This window comes from Pleurodeles waltl, chromosome 4_1, assembly GCF_031143425.1.
Source record: "Pleurodeles waltl isolate 20211129_DDA chromosome 4_1, aPleWal1.hap1.20221129, whole genome shotgun sequence".
Taxonomy (NCBI): Eukaryota; Metazoa; Chordata; class Amphibia; order Caudata; family Salamandridae; genus Pleurodeles; species Pleurodeles waltl.
Window position 1 is genome coordinate 139045773 of NC_090442.1, and position 18155 is coordinate 139063927.

General features: G+C 52.4%; 1 pseudogene; it reads right to left on the bottom strand.

The window, feature by feature from the left end:
• The window catches only part of LOC138288485 (aldo-keto reductase family 1 member C1-like), a 228124-nt pseudogene that overhangs the window by 105342 nt on the left and 104627 nt on the right, over nt 1–18155 (bottom strand).

Sequence of the window (18155 nt, forward strand, 5' to 3'; positions counted from 1 at the left end):
CACTTCACCATCAGCTGCACTTTGAAACATGGTGGGGCAGGGAATGGAGCTCAGGGCAGGGGTCTTTCCTCCAGGGCCCGGGAGGCTCTGATGCGGGGCCTGGTCAGAGCTTCTTATCCTGGGCAAAGAGGGGAGGCCTCCCGGGTCCGAGGGTCCCCGTTTCATGCTCCAAGTGATAGTGCAGGGCATGGAACGGAGCCCAAGTCAGGGGGCTTCCACCCCAGGGCCTGGTCGGAGCTTCTTATCAGGGGCAAGAAAGAGAGGCGTCCGTGAGCCTGCGGTTTTCTGACCAGGTCAGTTTGAGACATTGCAGTGGGGGCTTCCACCCCAGGGCCAGCCAAAGCTCTGACCTGGGGCCAGTCAGATGTGTCAGGTGGGCTGGGACACTCTGCTGAGTAGCTGTGCGCATTATAAGTTTATATATTCGTTCATTCATTCAGAGCATCTGAACCTGGACTAGCAGGGGCTACCTCCCCGGACCAATGTGACCCTGTCCTGGGCACTTTGAGACCTGGCGGACTGGGAAACGGAGCACAGGATAGAGGGCTTCCACCCCCAGGCCACCCAGAGCTCTAACCCCTGGCACAGTCACAGTTTCTGAACCCAGACAAGCAGGGGAGACCTCTCTTGGCCTGTGGGACCCTGTCCTGGGCACTTGTGACACAGGGGGCTGAAAAAGAGGGCCTAGGGCTGGGGTCTTCCACCCCAGGGCCAACTGGAACTCTGAACCGGGGCCCAGTCAGAGCTACTGAAACAAATCAATCAGAGTGCAGTGCAGTCTAAACTGCCCGAGCAGTCTGCCCTGCACGGGTATGTGAGCTTTGCATCCCAACCTGCTCTCCAGGAAGCAAGGTTTGGTGGAAAGGCCGCCAGACAAGACTGGAAAACAGCCACAGACTCAGGCTCCTGGGGCCCCAGAATGAACCCTCTCTGCACCTGGGGAGAAAGACCGGAGGACAATGGGTCTCACATACCTTGTCCCTAATAATCCAGAGGATAGCTACGTACCTTTCTTGTAATCCATTCACACAGAGTGAAAGGAGGCCATTGAAGCAAACACATCCGACCTTCTGGAGCCCTGGCTGGGCTTGGAGAGTCACATGAGCCTTCATCAGAACTTCCAGGTCAGCCCAGCTATCACAATCACAGTACAGTGCTGGCTAAACCTCCTCTGACCTGGCCACCCTACAAAGGGATTTCACCTTTGCAAGTTCTTTTCCCAGGCAAGCAGATAAGGACCCCCCAGACCTGCATATCCCAGTCTTGGTCACTTTGAGACACGGCGGGCCAGGGAACAGAACTCAGGGCTGACGGTTTCCACCCCCTGCCCGCTGGGGCTCTGACCCAGGGCCTGGTCAGAACTTCTTATCCTGACAAGCAAGGACGGCTTCCCTGGGACTGTAGGTCCCTGTTCCGGGCTCCAAGTGAGACAGAAGGCCATGGAACAGGTTCCCAAGGCTGGGGGCTTTTACCCCCTGGCCTGCCGGGGCTCTGAGCTGGGGCTTGGTCATAGGTTCCTATCCCAGGTAAGCAGGAGAGGCCTCCTTAGGCCTGCAGGTCCCAACTAGTCACAGGGTGAGGACACAGTAACCAGAGTCCTCACCCTGAGCCTGCCAGAGCACCACCCACTTTTGTAATCTGTGCACACCAGGTGACAGATGGGGACATATGAGATAATATACTGGGTCTCCTAGAGCGCTGACTGAGCTTCAAGCTTCAAAAGAGCACTCAATGGGACTTCCAAGGCAGCTTGGAATACTGAACATTGAGTCACGTGAAGGAAATTATGGGCCTGATTACGACCTTGGCGGAGGGGATTACTCGGTCCCAAATGTGACGGATATCCCGCCCGCCGCATTACAAGTTCCATTATATCCTATGAAACTTATAACATGGCAGACGAGATATCCGTCACATTTGGGACAGAGCAATCCCCTTCGCCAAGGTCGTAATCAGGCCCTATGTGTTTTGTTTATTTATTTTAAGTACAAAACACCACCCTTGTAGTTGGCATAGCACATTTTTCACCACCAATGTAGTTGTGGTAAAGGACCCCTAATTTGAAATACACTCAGGCCTAGTAAATAGGCATTAAATACAATAATTTGAGGTATCTCTAATTAAATTAAACCCAGGACTAGTAAATAGTCATTAAATAGGATTATTTTAGGTATCTTTAATTTATTGTGAATGACTATTCAATTGTTGGGACTAACAATTTTGTACATTCTGTGCTCTAAGGCTGGTAGTGAAAGAACAGTTTTTATAACTACAAGTAGTATCTTATTTGGTTTATGGATATGGTTGTACTATGTTGTACTCTGTCTAAACAGCAAAAAAACAAATGAAATTCTGCCCTTGGCCCAGTCATTTCAGCCACATTCCTTCTAGGGCATCCCAGGGAATTGGGCTCTACTTCAGCCCACATGGATAAAGTCCATGGCATTATTGTAACGTTCATTTTCGCTAAATAAATGGGTTCTCAAAAGAACATTCCTCACTCCTACGGCTTATAAAAGTGGTTCTGCTGATGGGCCATTACTTTCAGAAAATTTTATTAATGCTTGGTGTGAGCAAGTCACGCTGGGATTATTGCAACAGTATACAAAATGGTCACCTGGATATTGTTCTCTCACAACTCTAGGGAGCTTTGAAACTATGCAGCTTGCCAATTGTGCTGTCTGAAAAAATACGGTTGCATCACAATGGCCTCAAAACCGCGCTAAATAGTCCCAGTAAGAGTAACTTTTAAAATACTCTGCCATGTACACAAGTCACTCCTTACTCATTCATAATACTGTCTTACAAACCTGTCCCTCATTAACCAACCAGACGCCTCAGTCCTGCTAATTATGGTTTACAACTGTTTAGCTATAAGACATAGGACAGTTGATCGCTTCAGGTCTAAGGCGGCGGAATGTGAAAATCCCAACCTCTTACTGGAAAATTATGACAGCAAATTCATAAGTTTAATAAAAAAAAAAAAAACCACCCCTTCATCCAGCTGTTTGGTTAATCACAGTTTCCTCTTTATAGCCCTAAACAACTGACCAGTCAGACGGGTAATACCTGTGTTACATTCCTTACCTAGACTATGAGGGCTGTTGCTCTAACTCACAGCTTTGTGATCATGTTGGATCCATACAGGGGCTAGAATCACCGACCCCTGTTCATCCCTGATGGATGATCAACCAGTTCACCACCACTGGATTCTTGCAGATATTCTATTTCGCTGCTCAGTATACGCTCTTCATACTATTCCGCAGTGCGCTGAAGCTACTGCAAGGTGTTTAGAAGTACTTTAACCCCCTCATGTAAAATGAATGTCAATTATTCAAATATTTTTAAGAAAGACTGTATATGGTTTTAAATATTTGTTATAAAGATTCTTTATTCATTCATACAAGTTGCCAGTAATACACAATGGTTGTTTTATGACTACCAAGTAGCCCCTTACTGTGCTACTAATCTCCCAGAATCACACACCATGGTCCACATCTCCCAAACCCACACTTTGTTTCTCACCTGGAGGTTTTGCCTAATGCGCTCTGCATTGAAGCTCTTAGCCAGGGCCACAATGCCTCTTTGGAGCTGGAAGCGCAAGGCGATATGGGCTGGTGACTTTTTGTATTTTTGCCCAATCTGCAAAAGTACAGGGTCTTTAAGGAGTACTGGGGAATTTTGATCAATCTTGCAAGAGAAAACGCAATAATCTATACCCACTTACTGCAGCAGACAGGTAGACAGCAGCTTTTAAAAAACCTCAACACAACATATGACTCAAGTAGAATCTATAGCTCAGGATTTCTTGATGTTCAAGAATAACATGAACTGTATCAGCCATGCTAGACATATGATTGAGAGTGCAGAATCTTGAACTGCATAACATATCTGACAAATTGTTATTGATTTTAGTCCAGGAAAGGTTCAAGAACAAAGCTCATCTGGATGGTCCCATGGAGCGTCATCAGCACATTGATGATCCATTGCCCCTCAAGCAGCTAATGTTGAACCTGTTGGTGGGATAACTGCATGACCTAGATCCGGAAAGATGCATTCACATATCCTGCTTTACTAATGCAACCTTTTCAGTGGGACACTAACATTGGCTACAGCAAACAGTGTTGAAGTGAGTTAGACAAAACGGCTAACAATCATATAGGCTCCCTCTGCCCACTTCCAGGCAGTAGGCACTACAGAGAAATGACTCCTTTGTTTCATCCCTTCCTCGCTTGATGACTGTCTTGCTATAGCGTGCTCTGTTGTTTCTCCAGGTTAGTGCAACAAAAATAGGAACACCTACAAAGGCTATAATTTATATTTTTGTAGGACTGACAGAACTTGACTTGGGCAGAGTCTAGTGAAGCACCCAAAGTTCAGAAGGGGAACCCCACTGTGGTATTGTCTCTGTTGTACTCTGTTGTACCATCATGTATATTTAACTGGTGGGATGTTCTGTCGCCTGTATTCTATAGATAAACAGCCTAGATATAATTCCAGTGGGGACAGCTGGAGCTGGAAGTAGAAACTGTGGCTGGGGCTTTGTTAATAAGGACAACTTCCGAACCTACAAATCAGAAATACCTTTCTCTTTCGTAGTGGTGACGAGGATGGGATAATTAGGCCTTTTAATTCTCAACGTGTGACTACTGTAAAAGATGAAAGGTTAGCACTGATGTAGCAGAAATCTTTGTATTGTCCCACATCACAGTGATCATCTATACGTGACATTTTATGCATTTTGTTAACCAAAGTATTAATAGTTTGATTGTAAAGTGATGCACTGAAACGCCATATTAGTATGCTTGTACTCCACACTAGCTATCGGAAACCTGTGTGGTATTGAGATTAAATTACATGTTTGAAGAATGAACCTGTCATTATGTTATATTTTAGAGTCTAAGCTAAATAGTCTGCATTAAAACGTTATTAGATATCTGATGAAAAGAGTTTTAAATTTGTATGCAAAAAAAAAAAGAAATGTAGCTCTGTGCCATATTCATAGAAATGTATTAACAAAGTATTTTTCAATTTAAAAATATTGTAACATGAATGCTAACAGAAGTTTATTAATGTTGAAATTATAACGTGAGTGCTAAATGTTTTATTTGCATGATTTAATGTGCTGTTTAATTCACTCGCATTAGCCTAAGTGAGGCCTGTTATGCCCTGTGTTTGTGACTGGGCAGAAAATGTCAAGTCATCTTGCTAATGTGTACTTTTCTTCCAGATTTCATTCTCATGAGAAACCTAGCTTGGTAATAGATGCCTTATTGTCTTACACATAGTGAGTATGTGAATTTGTCCTTGAGTAAGGAACATTTAGGACTGTGGACTGACATTGCATACAAGTGTTTCATGACTACCCTGAGAATCTTAGCTGATGTTTCAGTATGAGTCACCTGCTCAATTTCTATTGGATGTTACACCTTCAACGTCAATGTGGAGTGGTGGACTGACGAATCATTTTGCCCTAAGAACTTTAATATACCTTTCCCCAGATGGGTTAGTGGCAGAGTCCTTTTGCCTATCTTCAGGCGCTGAACCCCTTGGACTCTGAGAGGTATTGCCCTCTCTACTCTTGCCCCTTTGAAATGCTTTACTGAGACTTAGAGATTTTTCCCCTGACCCCAAGAAGACTCTTCCAAATCCAAATCTAAATCAATTTATAGAGCCCGACATATCACCCCAGGGGGGTAGCCAGGTCCTGGGAGTGGAGGCTGTCAGCCGGTTGGCTATTCCTCAAAGAGCCATGTCTTGAGTTTTCTCCTGAATTAAATTGCCCTAGTCCCGTTTTTTTGTGAAGTTTTAACCACAGGATCTTACCCCTCTTCATGGAGGGATGCTACTGTGATCCCCCTGAAAAAGAAACCTGATGGAGCAAGACATGACCTGAGTAATTTACGGCCTATTTCCCTACTTCCCATGTAGGTGAACATTTTTTAAAAACACATTGATATGGAATTTGCTAGTTTTCTAACTGTGTCAGGAGGATTTGACCCCTCTCAACATGGCTTTAGGCAGGCTCACAGCACGGAAGCAGAGCTTACCACCACCTTGGATACAATTCGCAAGATGGTGGATGAGGGACAAGGAGCTATATTAGTCCTTTTGGACCTATCTGCAGTATTCGATACGATCTCGCCACAGATCATGCTACCCCGCCTTTATCAAGCAGGAATTAGAGACAATGCTTTGAAGATTCATGGGGCCAGATGTAGGAAGGAAGCAATTTGCAAGTTGCAAATTGCGAGTCCTTCCGACTCGCAATTTGCAACTCGCAAATTGCTATGCAGTACGGTGTCTCAGACACCGACTGCAACTCGCTATGGGGTCGCAATGACCCACCTCATGAATATTCAGGAGGTGGGTCGGAAATTGCGGCCCCATAGCGAGTATAGGCACTCGCTAACATGGAGGCCTGCTGTAGTCAGCAGGCCTCCATGTTAGCGACCTGCTTTTCAATAAAGCAGTTATTTTTTTTTTTTAAATGTAGCCCGTTTTCCCTAAGGGAAAACGAGCTGCATTTCAAAAATTCCGAAACCTTTTGTTTCGTTTTTTTCAGGGCAGGGAGTGGTCCCTTGGACCACTCCCTGCCCTGAAAAAATATTTTGGGGTCCATTCACAAAGGGGAAGGGGTCCCATGGGGACCCCTTCCCGTTTGCGAATGGGTTACCATCCACTTCAAGTGGATGGTAACTGCGACTCCATTTGCGACCGCATAAGCGGTCACAAATGGAATTGCATACCATTGCGAATCGCAAATAGGAAGGGAACACCCCTTCCTATTTGCGATTCGGAAATGCATTTTGCGAGTCGGTAACGGCAAATTTTGCCGTTTGCGACTCGCAAAGTGCTTCCTACATCTGGCCCTTAATTCTTTCTTTAGAGATAGATCAACTACGGTAAGCTGCGGAGACTTCAAGTCACCACCTTATCCTCTTCCATGGGGAGTCCCTCAGGGCTCTTCACTTAGCCCCACATTATTTAATTTGTACGTTGCACCTTTAGCTAGACTTATCCGTACATTTGGCTTCATGCCCACCTCTTACGCCGATGACACTCAATTGATCATTCCGGTTTCTAAGAACTGGGAAGATGTGGCTGACTGCTTTAGAAACTGTATGCGTGAAGTCAATAGGGGGACGGGCTCAAATTGGCTTAAATTAAATGGAGATAAAACTTAAATTATGTGCTTTGGCCCCGGCAAAGATTTATGGAATTTGTGCTGGTGGCCATCAGAATGTGGGGCCTTTCCTGTGCCTATTGCGGCCACTTGAAATTTAGGCGTCATCTTCGATAATTGTCTCACTTTCAAGTCACAGGTCAACCAGGTGGTTAAAAACTGCTTTTGGACCTTGAGAATGTTGAAAAAGATCCTCCCTTTTCTAACAAGAGAATGGAGAGTCACAGTTATTCTGGCATTGTTAATATCCGAATTAGATTATTGTAATGCCTTCCTGCTTAATCTGGATAAGGTTTCACTTAGGAAGCTTCAGCTCATCCAGAACACAGATGCCAGATTTATCTTAAACCTTCCTTGCTCGGCGTCTGCCAGGGATAGCCTGAAACAACTGCATTGGCTACCATTGGCAAAGCACATTAGGTTTAAAACCCTTTGTTTAACTCATAAGGCAGTGCATGGTAGGGGATCTGAATACCTGTCCTCAAGACTACATTGGTATAGCCCCATTCGTCAACTGAGATCTACAGGAGCCTTCTGGAATCAGGTTCCTCGCACCCATAGGGTCAGATGGAGGGACAAGGCGTTCACGGTAGCTGCTGCCAAATGCTGGAATCTTCTCCCTCAGACTTTAAGGCAGGAGCAAAAATTTTTGGCCTTTAGAAAGTTAGTCAAAACCTGGCTGTTCCAGCGTTAATCCAGGTTTATATATTTTTGTAGTGATTGAGCACACACTCCAATCCGTCGAGCACTTCGATGCTTTTTGCCGGAACACGCTTTATAAATATCAAAAACATACATACATACATGAGGGTACGCGTGGTTCGCAGGTGGGTGGGTAGGTGATTACAGTTCTTGGCGGTGAGGTAGGAGAAAGTGCAGCCTCCCCTTCGGGTGCGGCGGATTCTCAGGATTTGTGAGCTGGTGAGGTTGGTTGATGGAGCTCTCTGGAAGGCTGGTGGAAGCAGAGTCTATGGTTAGTGAGGTTGGGTCCAATGCTGTGGAGGGTTTTGAAGGCGATGGTGAGGACCTTAAACTTGGGTCTCTTGTGTACGGACAGCCAGTGTAGGTCCTTGAGGTGGGGGGTGATGTGGGTCCTTCTGGGTAAATCCAGAATAAGTCTTTCTGCTGCATTCTGGATGGTCTGGATTCAGTGGAGGAGTTGGGTTGGAAAACCTAGGTAGAGGGCACCTAGGACGCTTCCGTAATCCAGTCTGCTGGTGATGATGGCCTGGGTTACTGTTTTTCTGGTTTCAGTGAGAATCCATTTGAAAATCTTGAGAAGTAGGCAGAGTTGGTGGAAGCAGGATGATGCCACGGCGTTTACTTGTCGTCTGAAGGTGAGTTTAATGTCCACAATGAAGCTGAGATTTTGGGCATGTTCTGTCAGGGTCAGGGGTTGTCCGAGAGCGGAGGGCCACCACAAGTCGTCCTGGGTGTTCCCACAGATGATCACTTCTGTTTTAGTTTTGGGCAGATGGCTTTTATCCAGTCAGCAACATGGCTCATGACCAAGCCTCTGAGATGCTGACACCTTCCCTTCTTACTTATTTTTGCCCACTTTACTGACCTGTTGGCCAAGAATTATTTTTTTCCAAAATTTGTTTTGCCCCTTTTGTCCTTTTTTATCTTTTATCCACAGGTGTTCTGCCCAGCACATGTTAATCCCTGACTGGCTAATTTGTAGGTTTTTCCCCTGCCCAAATTATCTGTATTCAGAGGATTTAAACTGCCTTAATGCTTATTAGAACTTTGCAGCGCTTGTTTTCTGTACATCAAGTTCTGATGGGGTCATGGCTAAGCCGACAACCAAGATGGCTGCACAGCATTGAAGGTCTGGATGCTTCGCTCAAATACCTCTGTCTACAGGCCCCCATCCTGCTTTTGTGATGTGCCATGCTGACTGGACTATAGAGTGCGGAAGGCGCTGAGTCTGAAATTGCCACCCACATGCCTTTACTGCCCCTGCGCCGGCCGCTACCCCATCTGCCAGCTGCAGCGGCTCAACAAAGTTTTTGGAGGCCCCACAGAGACAGCGTAGAGTCACAGTGAGTGTGGGTTCAATCAATCAATCAGTGATTTTTAAAGCAGGGATAATCACCTGTAGGGTCTCGAGGCGCTATTTGTGATTGTGCTGCTTAATCGAAGAGACAGGTCTTGAGGTCCTTTCTGAACTGCTTCAGTGATGCGGTCTCCCTGAGCTTGAGAGGTAGCGTATTCCATGTCTGTACTGCGAGGTAGGAGAAAGATCCTCCTCCTGCTGTGCTTTTCAGGATCTTGGAAACGGCTTCAAGGCCGAGCTGGGAGCAACGGAGATATCTGTTGGGTACATAGGAGGCGAGGCGATGGTTGAGGTATGCTGGTCCTATGTTGTGTAGTGCCTTGTAGGTGTGGATCAGGAGTTTGTATGTGATAAGCTTGTTGACTGGGAGTTGGTGTAGGTCTCTGAGGTGGGAGGAGATGTTGCTGTGCCGGGGAATGCTCAGGATGAGTCTGGCTGCTGCGTTTTGAATTCTTTGTAGTCTTGTTTGTAGTTTCTTGGTGATGCCGGCATAGAGTGCATTGCTGTAGTCCAGTTTGCTAGTGACAAGTGCGTGGGTGATGGCCTTCCTTGTGATGGAGGGGACCATTTGAAATTTTTTCATTGGAGTCAGAGGGTATGGAAGAATGACAATGAGACGACATTGACTTGGTGGGTCATGGATAGAGGAGTCCAGGATGAGGCCCAGATTGCGTGCGTGGTCCATGGGAGTGGGGGCATTTCGCAGTGTGGTGGGCCACCAGGAGTGATTCCAGGCAGAAGGGGTAGAGCCAATTACGAGGATATCTATCTTGTCCGAGTTGAGTTTGAAGCAGCTGGCTTCTATTCAGGCAGTGACTCCTCTCATTCCGATGTGGAAATTTCTCTTGGCCTTTGCAGAGTCATCAGACAGGGAGAGGATCAGTTTGCGTATCATTGGTGTAGAAGACTATGGGGGTCATTCTGACCTCGGTGGTAAAAGGCGCCTACCGCCGGTCAGAAATCCTCCATAATCCCGCCGCGGTCGCGGAAACCCGCCACGGTCATTCTGACCCGCAGAAGGCAAACCTCCGAAAATCCGACCGCCACAACAGACCGCCAGACCAGCGGTCGGCGGAAAGGTGGAGGTGACAAAACCTCCACCGTCACGCCAACAGAAATACGCCCATGCCATTACGACCCACGAATCCACGCGGCGGTCATTCAAACGCGGTATTCCATTGGCGGGACACACCGCCGCGGTCAGAATACACACAAACGAACAAAACTCAGCCACATTGGACGATTTGAATCCCACACACCTGATACACATACACACACCACTCCCACACACACAATACAATATAAAACACACACCCACATCACCCACAAACCCCTACGCTAAAAAATTCGTAAAGAAGGCAAGAGCGAGACACCAGCATCCAAAAAATAACAGCCACAGCCACTCAACACCATCACCCACACACTATCCACACACAAAACAACACACACCACCACACTCAACTCACTTAAATACACATACTCCACCCCACACATCATACACACTACCCCATGGCACCCCAAAGACAACCCCGCTTCACAGACGAAGAACTCAGGGTTATGGTGGAGGAAATCGTTCGGGTAGAGCCCCAGCTGTTCGGCACACAGATACAATACACCAGCATTGCCCGGAGGACGGAGCTATGGCAGAGGATTGTCGACAGGGTGAACGCAGTGGGACAGCACCCCAGAAATCGGGAAGACATCAGGAAGCGATGGAACGACCTACGGGGGAAGGTGCGTTCCATGGTATCCAGGCACAACATCGCCGTGCAGAAGACTGGCGGAGGACCCCCACCTCAACCCCCACAATTCACATCATGGGAGGAGGAAGTCTTGAACATCCTGCATCCTGACGGCCTCGCAGGAGTCGGCCGAGGAATGGATACTGGTAAGTTGAAGCTTCAATACTGCTTCCCCCCCACCTGCATGCCAAATCAGACCCCAACCCTCACCCCCATCCTCGAACCCCACCCTCACCCCCACCCCCATCCTCACCCCCACCACCATCCTCACCCCCACCCCCAGCACACCTATTCCCCGCCAATGTCTCACCATCACAACCCACACATCCCAAAACCTAGGCCTGCATGCGTCCACTAAGCATGGACACCCATCACCAAAGCATGCCCAATGCATATACACATCCCCCCCACAAGCCACCCTCACCAAAGCCCCCACACACGAATGCCAGCACTTGGGGACACGAGAACCCACAGATACACCCATATGCCACTCATTGAAACTATAACCATACCTCTATACCCCTGCAGGACCCGACCGTCAACACACCGCGGCGGAGGGGCCAGAATTCTCCACACCCCCCACCCAAGAGGCCGTCAGCGATGACAGCAGCTCTGTCGACCTGGACACCGATGACCAGCCCGGACCATCGGGGACCTCTGGACAGTCGGTTCCCCTCACACAGGCCCAGGCCACTACAGACCCTAACCCCTCTGGGAACACCAGCACAGCTCCCACCCAGCGGGCCCATGCCTCTGTCTCCAGGGCGCGTCAATCTGCGGTGTGTCTACCACTACAGGGCACCCAGGATAACCCACCACCCCAACAACAACAGGGACCTGGGGGCAGTGGTAGTGGGCACACCGGCCAGGGGGCAGAGGCCCAGGGAAACAGGGGAACTCGGAGGGCAGCTGTGCGACAGGGGAGGGAGGAGAGGCCCAGGGAACCCACTCTCCACGAGGTCCTCACCACCATCATGGGAGCATACAACCGCTCCCAGGAGACGATGGCGACGGTACTGGCCCGGTTCCAGGAGATCCAGGCACTGCAGGAGGAACACTATCGGGGGTACAGGGAGGACATCAGAGCCATCAACACCACCCTGGTTACCATGGTAGGGCTGCTGCAGGACCTCGTAAACACCAGGGCGGACACTGAACAACACCCAAGGGCCCCTGCCACTAGCCTGGACCAAGAACAGCCAACCACCTCCGCCGGCGCTAGTGGACAGGAGGCCCCCGCACAGCAGCAGCCCACCAGACCCCCACCTCCTGCAGGAGAAGAACCACCCCGCAAGAGGGCCCTGAGATCTCACAAGAAGACAGAGTAGGATGTCAAGACCCCCGCCAGCAATGGATACCACCTGATGTCATCCCACTGTCCCACATTGTCACCCTGTCCATCCTTGAACTGCCCATGCTCCATCTCTCCACAGGCCTCTGGACAATGCACCTGTGTGACTGTTACTCTGGACTCTGCCATGGACATTCCTTCACCATAGCCCCCACCCACTTGAAACCACCCATCCCATTTTGAGCACTTCAATAAACACCTATTTTGCACCAAAATATCTGGAGTCTGGCTGTGATTTCAATAGATTGTAATTGACATGACAGTGCAAATATGTCCTTGTACATGGTGAAGTCAACAAACAGCTGCCACAAAGCTGTAGTCCATGGGGAAACGAAGCACAGGACTCGTAGTGGGGACCCCAGATCTGAAATAGGGAGGGAAAAGCCAAAACTCAGTCATCATACACTGGGGCAAATAGACAGGCAGCAGAGATGCTGGAGAGTAGTTAACATTTACTAAATTATCTTTGAAATGTTACCTGTGTCCTATTGGAAGTACTGTTCAATGATTCTGTCCCTGTTGTCTGTTTCAGCCCCGTCGTCTTCCTCCTCGTCACTCTCCTCAGGTTCCACCGCTGCCACAACACCACCGTCTCGACCATCCTCCTGCAGGAAAGGCACCTGGCGGCGCAAAGCCAGGTTGTGAAGCATGCAGCAGGCCACGATGATGTGACACACCTTCTTAGGTGAGTACATTAGGGATCCACCTGTCATATGCAGGCACCTAAACCTGGCCTTTAGGAGGCCAAAGGTGCGTTCGATCACCCTCCTAGTACGCCCATGGGCCTCATTGTACCGTTCCTCTGCCCTGGTCCGGGGATTCCTTACTGGGGTCAGTAGCCACGACAGGTTGGGGTACCCAGAGTCCCCCACTAGCCATACACGGTGTCTCTGTAGCTGTTCCATCACGTAAGGGATGCTGCTATTCCTTAGGATGTAGGCGTCATGCACTGACCCTGGGAATTTGGCATTTACATGCGAGATGTACTGGTCAGCCAAACACACCACCTGGATGTTCATTGAATGGTAATTTTTTCTGTTCCTGTACACCTGCTCCCTGTCTCTTGGGGGAACCAAAGCCACATGGGTCCCATCAATGGCACCAATTACGTTGGGAATATGTCCAAGGGTGTAGAAATCACCCTTCACTGTAGCCAATTCGCCCACCTCAGGGAAAATGATGTAGCTCCTCACGGATTTCATCAGGGCAGACAACACTCTGGATAACACCTTCGAAAACATGGGCTGAGACATCCCAGAAGCAATTCCCACGGTTGTCTGAAATGACCCACTTGCCAAGAAATGGAGTACTGACATGACCTGCACCAGAGGGGGAATCCCTGTGGGTTGGCGGATGGGGGACATCAGGTCGGGCTCCAGCTGGGCACACAGTTCATGGATAGTGGCACGGTTAAGACGGTAGGTCAGGATAATGTGGCGTTCTTCCATTGTCGACAGGTCCACCAGCGGTCGGTACACGGGAGGATTCATCCGTCTCCTCGCCCAACCCAGCGGACGGTGCCTAGGAAGGACAACATGGAGCACACAGTCAAGCAACCCACAGGTACGTACTCACAGCTAGCACAGTATACGATTCTCTATGCAGTGAATGGTGTGTCTGAGTGGCTATGCAAGGCCTAGGCCTGTGTGACGCAGTTGAAATTGAGCCATGTGGGCCCTGGAAATGGCGGCTGCCTGACCTGTGAAGTGTGACAATGGGATGTGAGGTCAATGCGCTGGCGTGGCACACCACGGCGGGCGGCGGGCGAAGACCGCGGCGCAAAGCCGCATTGGTTAACATTGAAGCCTATGGGTTTCAGGAGCCAATGGCGAAGGGCGCCGGCGGTGGCGGGACGCACCGCCGCGGTACGCACCGCCGCGGACGTGACCGCCATTTTCTATCTACTTATCCACTTGCGACTTGAACTTTCACAGGTGAGGACCTATACTGCAAGTGTTGCTGTGACCTCGGTCTGGAAGGGACAATGGCTGCTGCACCTGGGGAAAGGGCCCCTGCCTTCACTGGAGAGGAGTTGGAGAAACTCGTGGATGGGGTCCTCCCCCAGTATGCGCTACTCTACGGTCCTCCAGACCAACAAGTGAGTTTAATTCAATCTGGATTTGGGGCCACTGGCTGGCTTGGGGGCCTGGCGGGGGGCCTGGCGGGGATGGGGGGCATGTTGGGCCTGGCGGGGGGCATGGCGGGGATGGGGGGCATGTTGGGCCTGGCGGGGGGCATGGCGGGGGGCCTGGCGGGGATGGGGGGCATGTTGGGCCTGGCGGGGGGCATGGCGGGGGGCCTGGCGGGGATGGGGGGCATGTTGGGCCTGGCGGGGGGCATGGCGGGGGGCCTTGCGGGGATGGGGGGCATGTTGGGCCTGGCGGAGGGCATGGCGGGGGGCCTTGCGGGGATGGGGGGCATGTTGGGCCTGGCGGGGGGCATGGCGGGGATGGGGGGCATGTTGGGCCTGGCAGGGGGCATGGCGGGGGGCCTGGCGGGGATGGGGGGCATGTTGGGCCTGGCGGGGGGCATGGCGGGGGGCCTTGCGGGGATTGGGGGCATGTTGGGCCTGGCGGGGGGCCTGGCGGGGATGGGGGGCATGTTGGGCCTGGCGGGGGGCATGGCGGGGGGCCTGGCGGGGATGGGGGGCATGTTGGGCCTGGCGGGGGTCCTGGCGGGGGGCCTGGTGGGGATGGGGGGCATGTTGGGCCTGGCGGGGGTCCTGGCGGGGGCCTGGCGGGGATGGGGGGCATGTTGGGCCTGGCGGGGGGCCTGGCGGGGGGCCTGGCGGGGATGGGGGGCGTTGGGCCACTGGAAAGGAAAATGCTGAGAAACTTGAACGTGGTATTTCTCCCTCCCTGTACGTGTCACATAGGTCCGCGCCCATGAGAAGATCGGGATTTGGCGTGCCATCGCCAAGGAAGTCCGGACCCTGGGGGTCCACCATCGACGGGGCACCCACTGCCGCAAGAGGTGGGAGGACATCCGCCGCGGGACCAAGAAGACCGCCGAGTCTCTGCTGGGGATGGCCTCCCAACGTAGGCGGGGTGCCTGCCGTCAACTGAGCCCCCTGATGTTCCGGATCCTGGCGGTGGCCTACCCTGAATTGGATGGGCGCGTGAGGGCAGCACAGCAGACACAAGGGGGTGAGTACAAGCATTATCTACTCTGTTGTCGCGCAGTGGAGGTGTCTGGGTGGGGGAGGAGGGTTGGGGGTCCCCCTAGGCCAGGGCGATATCTGTAGGCTGGGCACCCCGTAAGCCCCTGTGTCCCCAGCCACCACCCTCAGTAGTTTGTCAGTACAGCCATCCCTGGGCCGTGTCATCCATGGGTGCAGTTGTCAACTCTAGGCGTGTAGGGCATGTTCCACGGAATGCGTAGCGGAGCCCAAGTGCGCAACTTAGTGCAGGGGGCATCTGTGTCTGTCATGTCCGCTAACTGTACCGGAGATCCATGTACTCAATATCCCTTTATTTCTCTCTCCCCCCCCCTTTTTGTTTGTCTTTCTGTGCTTGTGTGCATCAGCATCATCAGGCGGAGGAGAAGTGGCATCGGGGCAGGAGGGAGCTGCATCTCACATGGCCCAGGAGGGCCATGCCACAGAGTCAGACTGGACCAGTGAGACGGAGGGCGAGGGGAGCTCCACGACGGGGACGACTGGACCCTGCAGCGACACGGACACGTCCTCGGAAGGGGGCTCCCTTGCGGGGGTGGCACCATCTGTGCCCCCCGCCATTACAGGTACAGCCGCCACCCAGCGCACCACCTCCGCCCTCCCAGCAGCCCCTCAGCGTTCGCCCCGTGCCCGCTCTGCCAGGAAGCCGGGCATCTCCTTCGCCCCAGGCACCTCAGGCCCTGCCCCTGTTACCCCCGCTGCCCTCAGTGAGGAGGTCATTGACCTCCTCCGAACGCTCATTGTTGGGCAGACTACCCTTTTGAATGCCATCCAGGGGGTGGAGAGGGAGGTTCATCGCAGCAATGCGTACCTGGAGGGCATTCATTCGGGTCAGGCTGCCCATCAGCGATCGTTCCAGGCTCTGGCCTCAGCACTGACGGCAGCCATTGTCCCTGTCTCCTGCCTGCCTCTACTAACTCCCTCCTCCCAGTCTCCTGTTCCTCTGCCTGTCCCACCCACACCATCAGACCAGCCTGCACACACCTCAACACCCAAGAGAAGCTCATCCAAACATAAGCACCACAGATCACGCAGACATTCACACACGCAACATTCCGATGCAGACATGCCAACAGTCACTACCACCTCTGTGACCCCCACCTCCTCGTCTCCCTCCTCCCTCCCTGTGACGTCTACACTCACACCTCCATTCACCTCACCATCAGCCAGTGTTTCCATCACCAGCACACCCTCCACTCCAGTCCGCACACGTGCAGTCACCACCCCCACTGCCATTTACACGTCCCCTGTGTCCTCTCCCACTGTGTCTGTCACCCCCTCTTCCACACCACACAAACGCAGCCACCCACCTACCCAACAGCCATCCACCTCACGACAGCCTATCCCTCCTGCACCTGCACCCAAAGACAGCAAACGTGACTCACCTACAACCACATCCTCTCCCTCCACTCCCATTCCCACTGTACCTACCACTCTCCATTGTCCCAAGAAGCTCTTCCTCGCCACTACTAACTTCTTTCCTGACCCTGAGCCCCCCCCTCCTTCTCGTTGGGGTAAGAAGAGCACCTCAGCCACCACCAGCCCTGCAGCCCCCTTGACAAGGGTGCAGGGGTATTGGAGCCCGCCAGCCCGCATGTCTGGATCTTCGCCCAGCAGCAAGGGGACAGCCAGCCCACCCCCTGGGAAGAGGAGCAGAAGGCGGAAGGGGCGCCGCAGGAGCCCGCCTTCTACATCCCCCCCGGACACCACCCAGAGACAGTCACCAGCCACAGCTCCAAAGGGAGGAAAGGGCCACAGGCCCACGACTAAGGAGGGCAAGGGCAGCAAGTCGGAGAGGTCAGGCAGCAGGCCTGCTGCCCAGGAGGAGCCCACAACCCCCATAGCCGCTGCCCCGGGAGGAACCGGCACAGCTGCCCCGGGAGAGCCCACCACACCCATAGCCGCTGTCCAGGGAGGACCCAGCCCAGCTGGCCAGGAGGGCCCCACCACCCACAGCCCAGGTGGGCAGTGAAGGAGCACCATCCCCGCTGCCCAGGAGGGCACCACCAGGCAATTAGCAGTTGGCCATAGACCGGCCGCCGTCTCAAGAACCGCTGAACTGGGCCCTTCAAGGCAAGGAGCGCTGAACTGGGCCCCGCCGTCTCAAGCACCGCTGAACTGGGCCCTTCAAGGCAAGGACCGCTGAACTGGGCCCCGCCGTCTCAAGCACCGCTCCGCTGGGCCCCGCCGTCTCAAGAACCGCTGAACTGGGCCCTTCAGGGCAAGGATCGCTGAACTGGGCCCCGCCGTCTCAAGCACCGCTGAACTGGGCCCTTCAAGGCAAGGAGCGCTGAACTGGGCCCCGCCGTCTCAAGCACCGCTGAACTGGGCCCTTCAAGGCAAGGAGCGCTGAACTGGGCCCCGCCGTCTCAAGCACCGCTGAACTGGGCCCTTCAAGGCAAGGAGCGCTGAACTGGGCCCCGCCGTCTCAAGCACCGCTCCGCTGGGCCCCGCCGTCTCAAGCACCGCTCCGCTGGGCCACGCCGTCTCAAGAACCGCTCCGCTGGGCCCCGCCGTCTCACGCACCGCTCCGCTGGGCCCCGCCGTCTCAAGAACCGCTGAACTGGGCCCTTCAGGGCAAGGACCGCTGAACTGGGCCCCGCCGTCTCAAGCACCGCTGAACTGGGCCCTTCAAGACAAGG